Below are 10,794 nucleotides of genomic sequence, written 5' to 3' on the forward strand. Positions count from 1 at the left end.
CACCCACCCCACTCCCCCACCAGCCCAAACACAGACCACTGAGCTACAGTAATTGATTTGCCCTCAATCACTGGTCCCTTAATCTACTTACTGTTGCAACCAAGTCCACGCAAAATATCTACAGAGATGGAAGGCTTGGCTGACCGAACAGGGCTGTGCTGCACCACAAAACTGAGACACTCACAGATTCAGACCACTGAAAGAGCTGGGANCACCCACCCCACTCCCCCACCAGCCCAAACACAGACCACTGAGCTACAGTAATTGATTTGCCCTCAATCACTGGTCCCTTAATCTACTTACTGTTGCAACCAAGTCCACGCAAAATATCTACAGAGATGGAAGGCTTGGCTGACCGAACAGGGCTGTGCTGCACCACAAAACTGAGACACTCACAGATTCAGACCACTGAAAGAGCTGGGAAGATGCGGGTGGTGGAGTAAGTTAGGGAAATTCCTTTTGGGGTTCACGCAACACCACATGCTGCAGTATTTGAAAAGCTTCAACAAAGAAGATCAGGTTGAGAGAGGTAAAGAGAGCAGACAACCCTTTATTTAGTAAGACATGTTGCAAAAGAAGTGCTCCAACGAAGAGAAATTAAAGTGGTTCCACTTTCATGAATCTCTACCCTGAAGATGACCAGATGGGTTGAAACCTGTTCCTTTTTTCTTATTTAGGAACTCTGTGCTTTCTGATGTCTTTTGAAACTTTTGGCTTATAAATAAACCAACATGCAGTTTCTCCGTGAAAGTCAAAGCACAGCAAGTACTTGAGTGAGTTCATTTACATGCAGGCTAGTAATTTGATCTTCACATCATTAACACAGCACTTTCTGAAACTGCTATAAATGTTAACTGCTTTACTACAATGGCATAGTAAATACATTACAGTTTCAGGGTTTTTTTTTAGTTTGAGCTGCAATGATAGAACACAGCAGAGTAGCTGCTTGCCTGCTGCTGACCAGATTTGACTAAAAGGATAAGTTATTACAGCATTACAGCATCCCAATTGAGAGAGAAAGAGAGAAAAAAAAGCCAAAAATCTGAATCAAGAAAGAAAGAAAGAAAGAAAGAAAGAAAATCCAAATCAGAATGTGCGTTGCTAAAACTGAGTCTTGCCCCTTCCTGTCCCAACAAGTGCCGTTCAACTTAATGATCTGTCATCCATTCTGAGGTTGGTGTTGAGCAGGTTTCTGAAAACTGACTGCTCATCTTTTCCTTGTTGCTGGGACCTTTTGCTCTTTGGCCACTCACCTCACATTCACAGCTAGATACATCTGATCATAAGACAAATACCCACAGTTACTTGGTTAACGCCACTAAAACACCTGAATATTATTTAAATAAAAAATAAAAAAAGATCCTGAGAGTGCAGGGAGTCTGTCTGTCTGTCTGCCAGGGAGTCTATGGTTATGAGCTTTGAAATAACAAAAACAAAGGAGAGAAAACTTTTCCTGAAACAGCAGCTTCGGTTCGTGATAGTTCACAGCTACAGAGCAGAGATGAAGCTGCTGGTTGCACAGCTCCATATACACCACATGTGTTCAGTCAGTTAGAAAACTGCCTTCACTGCTGCAGAAAGCGATTTTTCCCTTAGTCGCCCAAAACACAGACACAGACTTGGTCGATGAGAAATAGTAGGCCTTTTTATGGTGAAAATTAGTCACAGCTGGAAGGAGACAAGTGATCATAATACATCCTTCCATTCCCTCCTTCAAAGGGAGGAATTAACAAGATGAACGTGGGAGGTCTTTATAAATAAAGATGTTTTAAAAAAAGATGGTAGGGAATAGTTCAACATCATGATAAAAACACATCCTCACTTTCTTGCTGAGAGAAGATTGATACTACTTTTATGTCTATACACTAACTATGAAGCTACTACGAAAAGGTCACAGCAGGAATTTTTTTTTTCTGAACTACTTTTGTGTTGCCTCGCAATAAATTAGTAGCTTCAATACAACAGCCAACCCAACACTAATTCTAATTCATCGCACAAATGCAACCCCTCCTGGTAGTTAGTCTTAGACTCACTATAAATTAACATTTACTAACCAAAGCACAGTCATGGCAACAGCCAATCACAATGACGGCAGCAGCCAAAGCCTTACCATCCCAAGGCCATCAAGATTCTCAAGCAATAAAACACAATTCATTTCAAAGATTGAATTTTCAAGTTTTCTATTGATGTGTTCTAAATATCATCTGAAAAAAAAAATGAAATTCTTCTATGCCATTCAGACTTTGAAAAAAAGAACAAAAATAAACCCTCTCCTAGATAAGAGCAGGAGGGCATTCGTTCCATAGTGCAGAATCAGCTGGAGCAGAGGTATTGCCAGTGTTTTGTGGGTGTGTTTGATTTAACTGATGGTACTGACTCTGGGGGAGGTGCAGCGAACTGCCCAGGTGTGACACTGGATCTGAGCCTCAAATTGCTAGCTCAGTCAGCAGTGACTTTTCCTCTTTGCCTGCAGGGCCACACTCGTACAGTATTACATTTTAGTCAGACTGGCACTAGCTCATGCTCAAGTTCAAGGGTCAGAGGTCTCAATGTCCAGACAGAGCAGATGACACTGGTTTAAAAACAATAACTGACTGTAACATTTCAGCAAATATAACAATACATTATGTTTAACTTGGAAAAGTTAGGAGGGGTGGATGTGGTGGTTTGGGTGTGGTGGTTAACACTGTTGCAACATCATGTCAGCAAGCAGGCTAACAGTTTGTGATGAGTATTAATGAGTTTGATTTTAACCATTTGTTTCAATAAGAGCCCAAGCAGATGAACTAAACATTGGCTTGTTGGAATTCATTGATTGCTCTGCCAGACAAGTTATCCATTACAGTGATGAGCTTGAGCCAGAGGTTTGAGTCTCACAGTCAAGCTCAATATGGAGACAGATGAAGAGAAACAGGAGATACTGTTCCATGAAGGACATTTTAAATGTACATTTTATTTTGATTAAACAGAAGAAGACTTACTTGATGGTTAGCATGAGCAGCAAAAGCCGCTTTGGTTGATCAGAGTCCAATCTACCAAAACTACTATACTATAAAACCCAAATTCCCACCCACAGTGTTTGCTGAAACACCAGGCAATAGGTGCTGCCTCTATAAAAGCTAATACAGAGGTGTACTGTAGCTGATACTGTATGTATGCAAGGAACATGCATCCATAAAAATGATAGAAGCACATACTGTGCACACATGTACATATGCACACACCACTGTTCTTCACATGGCCAGCTGTTTGGCAGAGTGTAAAGAGGGAGCAATATCTCTATGGCAACCTGGGGAGTAAGAGGTCACTCTGTGTGTGTGTGTGTGTGTGTGTGTGTGTGTGTGTGTGTGTGTGTGTGTGTGTGTGTGTGTGTGTGTGTGTGTGTGTGTGTGTGTGTGTGTGTGTGTGACAACAAAGCTAATGCTATTTCCTGTGCTGGGAGGCAGCTCTGACTTGATGCTTATCTGCACTTGCCCATCCCTGGTATTTTAGTGTACTGACTGTTGTATCTCAGGCCATGTCCACACTAATATGAATACAGATCAGTTTGCATGTCAGTGTTTTCTGTCCAAACACAGTTTTTAAGATAGTTTTGTAAAGGTTTCCCACCCATACTGAAAAAGACAATACAAAAAATGCTTGAATCTTTTCTTTTGGGTATGTTCAGGTCACTAGGATTGTTTTCCTCTATATGTTGACCACACTGCTTTCAACTGCTGTTGCACATCAAAAGTAAAAAAAAAAAATACATAGCTGTCAAGCTGCCGATATCAAATTAAAGTCACTGCTTTACTATAAAAGCTAAAATAGAGAATTTTTCCACATTAAGCTTAATTTAGGCTTGGTCTTTCTGTGTGGGTGTTTCCAAAACACTGGAAAAGGATGATATTTGAAAAGGATGATATGTCACACCTTACCTGGAATATACACATTAGACACAATAATTAAATGGGATAATTGCACACCTAAATTCTTTCTACTTTGTATGCTGTCTCTCATTAAATGGGGATTGGAACGAATAGGAATAAAGCACTATTGTATTGGATGACTCATGGGGCTGATGGAAAGGAGCTATTTGTAAGTTTTTTTTTATTGCTACATAGCCACAGTTAGCATTAACAGCTATTTACTTAGCAGTCTAAACTTCTTTCCTTTACTCACCAAGAGCTATCTCCAGCCGTGGAAAGCACTCTTGGTAACTTGTTTACATCACATCTTTACTTAGCACGCTAACCAGTTAGCCATGGCCCATCCCTTAACTTTCCGATAGCGACTCACTGTAGCCTCCAATCTACCCTGAAGACAAAGCGCTGCTCAGAGGCCGTATTATAACCTCTTGTGTTGTAATTGCAGCGATGATCGAAGCTCCCCCCACTCCCGGCTCAGAGGCAGAGAAAACTAGCCCCTTTAAGGGAGTCAAAGTACCACTGTACTCGAAACCTTGTCAAATAATTATGTGATTGTTTCATTCAGTTTTCTAACTGCACTGTGGTCCTTATCATTGCTAACTCCACCAGGAAGGTGCAGACAGGCCTTGAGCGTCCCCTGTTAATCATGGAGCTGCCAAACGCTTTTGTTTTACAGCTTGACATAGTGCTTCACCAGCAGGGCATAACATGTTCCTTCTCTTTTACACTTAGCATTTTGTCAGTGAGATTCAGTATGACAGCCTAAAATGGGTTTTGCAGTATAATAATAACTTTTTTTCCAGACAACATGCTCTGACATGAGAGTGTCACATAACACTAAGCAAAACTGTCTGGAGATTGGTTTCATTTTTCACAGTTATCTGGTTGTACTGTATACAGGACTTAGATTTACAGCTGGTCAATGTGACTTTAAAATATAACTTTGTAAACACAATGATTACTGGTGACATTTTAATTTCCTCTGTCCCTGCAAAGATAAATGATAAATCTGGACATGGAAAAGAGGACAGAGGAAGCAAAGAGAAGCGGTGGGTGGGGGGTAGGAGAGAACTGAATGACAAAAATAGGGGGCAAACGAGAGGACAAAGAAGGGAGAGAAAAGAGAAGAGAGCAGGAGAGAAAAGAGAAAGAACTGAGAGGAGCGGATGACAAAGGCAAAGTAAAGAGGAGAGAAGAGGATGAAATAGAAGAGGAGAGAGGAGGTAAGAAGAAAAGGAGAGGCATGTGAGTGATGATTGATCATGACTAAGCATTACGCCGCTGGCTGTAAGTGAATCCATTCATCAGGTGACCTGCTGCTCTTCATTTAGTGCTGCTTTCTCTAAACACAACGTTTCATCATTTAACCGAAGACAGACAACATCAGTTTAAGATCGATTACACATCGGCTGTTAACATCAACATCTATCTATGCTAACTCAAGTGCAGATATGCAACTTTTCAAATCGCAATAAATGAACAGAGTATATTCTGTACCATCAGCCGACAGCAATCAAGAACAGATGGACAGATATTCTCATTTAGGTGGTGTAACTAACTAATTAGAATGGCTTTCCATTGATCCATTCATCTATTTCCTCTGCCACTGTGAGTTCAGGACATGACTGCAGGACACCAATAAGCAAGGTAGGCAGGTGTCCTTTTCCCCAGAACATGTCCTCTTCCTGGGGTCTGCATACAGTTGGATATGAACATACTATGTCCACAGTGGGGTGTCTTGAAAGCATCCTAAAACCATCCTCAACAGAGCAGCGGTTCAACTCTATGTTCCTTAAAGCTCCCGTCCTGTTTTCAGCAGTTAGTTGAGACACTCAGCAACATAAACTCTTTTTGGTCACATGTATCAGCAAATCATTTAGATTAAAACCCTGGCCTCGTGAAAATAGGTTCGCATTGGGTTCAAAACCTTCAGTCAGTCGATCTCACCCTCGTTACATCCTGTCCTCTCATCTTATCCGCTCACGACGAGACCCTCAGACACTCTGAACTCCTTCACTCGAGGCAGCCACTCACTCCTCGCTCCCAAGCCAAAGCAGGTAACACACAATCCTGGTAGGAAGCTCACAATTTATGTCCAATGACAATTCGTTGAAAAAGCAGAAAATAGTGTGTGCAGCAGAAAATCCTAAACTTTTATGCAGATGGCCAGTTTGTTCGCTACCACAGATCAGTAATAACCAAAACCTTTCCTCAATTATAATCAAGTGTTTTAGTTGTTGTATATTTGCCATAATCCCTGAACCTTAATTATACTGTAGATGTCACACTTGGATACTGTAGACTATAACTGAGCATTCACAATGTTGTCTGATCTGTAATCTGAGATTTTGCATAATCATCCAGGAAAATCATCTGCTTCTTTAACACTATACTATAGTCATGTTGAATAAGTGATGTGTCCTTCCTTGAATGTCCACACTGAAGGTTTGCTGAGTCCCACTGCTGACAGTCACAGCTCTGCAGCTGTGGAAGGCAGAACACTGCTGGCCTGTTTGTGATGTTGTCTATATGAATGAGTGTGAGCCTGCTCATCCCAGATATGTTGTACAGCTGACTGTCTTTTGTTCTATAAATCCTGTCTAATGCACCACAGGGACTGCATATGGAGTGAGAAGAGAGGGTTTAACTACAGAGATTCACAGTACTTAATAGAGGGCAAACACTCTTTACAGGAACGTTCATATAGAGTATATCTTTCTACCTAATTATATAATTAATACATTTTATAATCTTTTACAGAATAGATGATTTTCAGCACAGACTGAAGTTTCTGTTTAAGTAGAGAAGGAGAGCGGAAGGGAGGATGGGGTGAGGAAAAGATGATGATGGAGGAAGGACAGGATACGAGACAGAGAGAGGGAGAGAGGTCTATGGGGACAAACAATACCCAGTGATGGTGCATATTGTCTCTGTTGTCACTGAGCGTGGCAGTTTGATGCATTGCATTGCTGGACCAAAGACAATTCTGCGAATGCAGACAGCTTGGCATATCTGCATATCGATTACTTGTGGCTGCCATAAATATGGTTTAATGGAACTGTCAGTGTGTGCCATCGCATATAAACTGAGCCTGGAGCTCAGCTGCAGCTGGATGCTGCTGGCAGACAAGACTGGCCACATCTGCATCCAGGTGGAGAACAGGAGTGTAGCAGGAGGTTTGAGGGACCTATACTGGTTTGAATATGATCAATGGGTGTGTAAGAAAGACTCATACTTTTTAATATATAAATTCAAACAAATACCCTGTATATTTCCACAAAATATCCATAAAGCTATATTTACTATAATTTTGCAAGGGAGTTTTCACAGTGCATTTCTCAACAGTTGAGATTGAAAGGTTTTGTTATTAATCAACAACCATAGTACCATAGTAACCGAAGTAGTACTTCTTACGGGGTTACTCACTGTAAAGGTGTTACTTTTTTGTGACTGTTTTCTATCCAAAAGGTTAATCATGGTTCATGGTGGTCATTCTGGTTAAAGATCTGCTGCTTCATTTTGCCATTGCATTTCTGTCAGCAGCTCTGAACAAGCAGAAGAACTAATGACACTTCATCACTCCACGCCACCTGTGGGTCAGTAAGAACCGGTCCACTGCAGCTGAAAAGTTTGCGCTACTAATGATTATAATGGTATTGTAACATATAACTCATTACAGGGAGTGGCTGCTCCTATATTAGTGCATTTTAAGCTTTTGTGCGGAACAGTCTTGTTTAATGACTACAGTGGAAACGTGTGATGTTTCCATTCTGAGATGTTGCTTTGATCTAGGATGTTACGTCACTCACTAAAATATGGGAATTTCTCAGACTGATCCTCCTAAAAACCAGATTTTCTGTATAGGAGGAGGTCTAAACAGTCACTTCAGAAACTAAAATCTAAACTGGGACACCACAAGAAAGTTCAGTCATAAGAGGGAGCATCAAGCATTAGTCTTCACTCATCTTCTCTCCCTCCATCCTTCTGTCCTTCCCACAGGCAGCTCTTGTCTGCCCCCCAGGGTCTCTTCAAGGCATCCGTTAACTCATAGAGCGATAAATTTTCACACTTAAGAGTGGCAGGAGGCACAGCCGGAAGGATGCCCCTTCTCTTGTATAAAGGCACAATGTAAAAAGAAACAAAAACTACAACTAAAGGCTTCTATAGCCACTGCTATAATGCCACTTGTTATCTAGTACAGTATCAATTCAACATTGACTATGGTAAATAGCTAACACATCTATTGTAGAAGCTAAACACAAATCAGATTGATCAGTGATGACAATTGCAAGAGTAAGAAATAGTTTGTCCATTTCTTTTAAAGGGGTATTCCACCAATATAGTATTGGTCATCTGATGATATCCTGACTTTTAATCCTATGGGTCAAGCTCCAAAACTGCTGGATGCTACATTTCCCATAACAACAGCGTCTTTCATTTGACTCTTCCTGCCTGACAAATGTCCATCTCTCCTAGACCAAGCTAAGACGACCCTGAAGAGATCGTCAGGAATAAACATTATACAGCTGTTCTCACAGGTTAAGCAGAACTTCTCATTATGTGTAAACTGAACTTCATATGTGAAAGAAAAAAAAAATACATCAGTGGATTGGCCCTTTAAAATATTTGGATTTAAAATCATATGTTTATTGAGCCACTCGGTGTATAACTTGAAAGCCTTTATAATAAGCATGTAATTTTAGTGTATGCTCTACATTAGCTCTATAACGTCCTGAGGTGCTGTTTGTTCTTTGGGTTATCTGTTAATAAATCCGTTGTTTGCAATATCAGCCTGAAGCCTTTTTAGAATATTATTGCGATTACAAACTACACAAATAATCTTGCCTTGACAATACCAGCAGAATATCCACAGGACAAACTCTCATACATGTTCTGTGGATTGAAGCACTGTTTGGGTTTGGGGGTAACAAGAAAACTTAACCAAGTGTAACATATATATCCAATGTGTAGAGTGGAAAGCTTCATTAGGAGTGCTGGTTTCTCTGATATGTGCAACTAGAGGCCTGAGGGATTGGCAGGAGAATGAAGCTTCTCTCCACTCTTCTTCCAATTGTCCTAAAATTAATACAACAGATAAGAATTTTGACACAGGGATAAAAATAAAAGGCGCCTCTCTTCCAGAAATTATCTCCCAGCGGATGAGTGTGACTTAATGCACCCTCATTTACACACAGCATATAAACTCACACGTACACAGCTGGAGCTCACACACAAACCTCCCCAAATACTACACACACCTTTTAGAACGCACACAAGAGCACTCTATGCACACACCGACATCCAAAAATCACTCACCATGTAAAAGCAGACAGATTGCACACACACACACATACACACAAAGGTAACCTATGAAAATCCAAGAATACACCAAATAAAAAGCTTGCTACAAATTGAGCTGAGCTACAGGGAGGATAATAAGAAGAGCAAAGAGGAAGGATGGCTAGAGGGAAATAGGAAGAGCAGATTATGCAGCTAATCATTGCTGTGCATTTTGGTCAGGATGCAGATTCGATGAGCAGTCTGAAAAATCCAAAAACCTGTGCTGGTGCAAAAAAGAAAAATATATAACGTGAAACTGTAGAACTTCCTCACCGAAAAACAAATAGCTGCTACACGAAGGAAACTCAAGTCTACTAGCCATTTTGAGATATGTTTCTGTCCTTTGTATCCCTGTGATTTGGCAACATGTTACCATGCACAGTAACATGTTAACTAATTCTTATTTTCTGAGGGATGACTACAAAAACAATATCTGCTGACATTGTTTAAACTCAGAATCAAATATTCTGCGCTGCCACCAGATTTTCTTTCTAGTGAACTTAAAAAGAGAAACTCAAGAGACAAAAGACAACACTAATATCATTATTCTGTCTACTAACGATAACTATAATACTGATTATAATATTGATTACTAACAACAGATTCAGAAAGCCTTGGGGAACATCTAACTACAACTCATTGCCATATTTCAGGTAATAAAACACACCCCCTGGTGGCCATGTTTAAGGTCTTGCACAGTCAACACTTGACTGTCTGAGCAGTAGTGAACAAACATGGTTAATATCCGTCTGGCTTTGACCTAATCGTGTATGAGATTTTGTGATTGATCAAGTACATAAAGGACGGTACTATGTTATGCTGGGCAAGTCAGGCTAAACATAAAGAGCAGAGCATCAGTGGGGAAATTATAGTGCAAGTTGAGCTCCTATCAACCAAATTTAAAGAACATAATTTAAATTTTGCACAAGACAATCTATTCCTGATAAAAGTAAACAACAATTGGCCACATGATACTTTTTTATATTGTGACACTGAGAAGTATTAAACGTAACCATTATTGATCCTGATTATCTATGAGATGTGCTTCTTACATTACCAGACAAACTGTTTAAAACAAATAAAAGCAAAAAAACCTTTCACAACATACAGAAGCAGGCATTCAAGAGATTGCTGTCAATAAAGTTGCTTTGGAATCAACCAGTATATGAATGTAAATGTAAAAAAAAAGTAGAGACAAATGAATGATCAACAGTACCAGTCACAGAGCCTGTGAAACAAAAGCAGTCTTCTTTTGACAATCTGGTTTAGGGTTTCGTCTGTAAATCAAAGCCATCAGATCTTCATGCTTCATTCAGCACACAGATGCTCTGCTGCTGTCGGCTGCTAATTCAGCTCCAACCACATTACTCTTCTCCTTAATAAGGTTTACTGAGTGTCTGCCGTACCAAGCCTCAGCCTGTATCAAGCAATGCTTTGCAATGTGTATGTATGTGTGTGTGTGTGTGTGTGTGTGTGTGTGCGCATTTGTAAAAGCTCTTTGTGGTGTACTGGTGCTGTAAAATATTGTGTGTGTGATTATATGCAT

The sequence above is a fragment of the Seriola dumerili genome, unplaced genomic scaffold, assembly GCF_002260705.1.
Source record: "Seriola dumerili isolate Sdu_G_001 unplaced genomic scaffold, Sdu_1.0 BDQW01000002.1, whole genome shotgun sequence".
NCBI classification, from domain to species: Eukaryota; Metazoa; Chordata; class Actinopteri; order Carangiformes; family Carangidae; genus Seriola; species Seriola dumerili.